The 340-nt window shown below is 27.6% G+C and overlaps 1 protein-coding gene across 1 annotated transcript in view; it reads left to right on the top strand.

The window, feature by feature from the left end:
* The window catches only part of LOC123008474 (activating signal cointegrator 1 complex subunit 3), a 16,903-nt gene that overhangs the window by 7,201 nt on the left and 9,362 nt on the right, over positions 1-340 (top strand). The window lies entirely within an intron of this gene.

Raw genomic sequence — 340 nt, 5'->3', positions numbered from 1 at the left:
AAAATGCAAAAATAACATAGTTTTGTGCTTGTTTTTGACAAAATTTTGTCATTTTTGGCATAAATTTGGTTGAATTTAGCGAAATGCTAAGGCAAACATGCTTAATTGTTTGAAAAAAGCAAAAATAACAATACTTTTGACCGATTTTAATGATTTTTGGCTTTTTTTTTGACAAAAAGAAAATGCTGGAAAACGGCGCAAAAAGCGTCATTTTCGACCAAATTAGATGATTTTTTAGTCCGATTTGTGAAATTTTACGACAAAAATTGAGTTTTAAAAACAAAAACGTGTTTAAACGCTGGTAAAAAGACAAAAATAACATCATTTTGCACTTGTTTTT

Source organism: Tribolium madens, unplaced genomic scaffold, assembly GCF_015345945.1.
Source record: "Tribolium madens isolate multiple individuals breed KSU strain unplaced genomic scaffold, Tmad_KSU_1.1 Scaffold_71;HRSCAF=194;Tcas5.2_LG6, whole genome shotgun sequence".
NCBI lineage: Eukaryota > Metazoa > Arthropoda > Insecta > Coleoptera > Tenebrionidae > Tribolium > Tribolium madens.
This window is presented reverse-complemented; position numbering and strand designations above follow the sequence as displayed.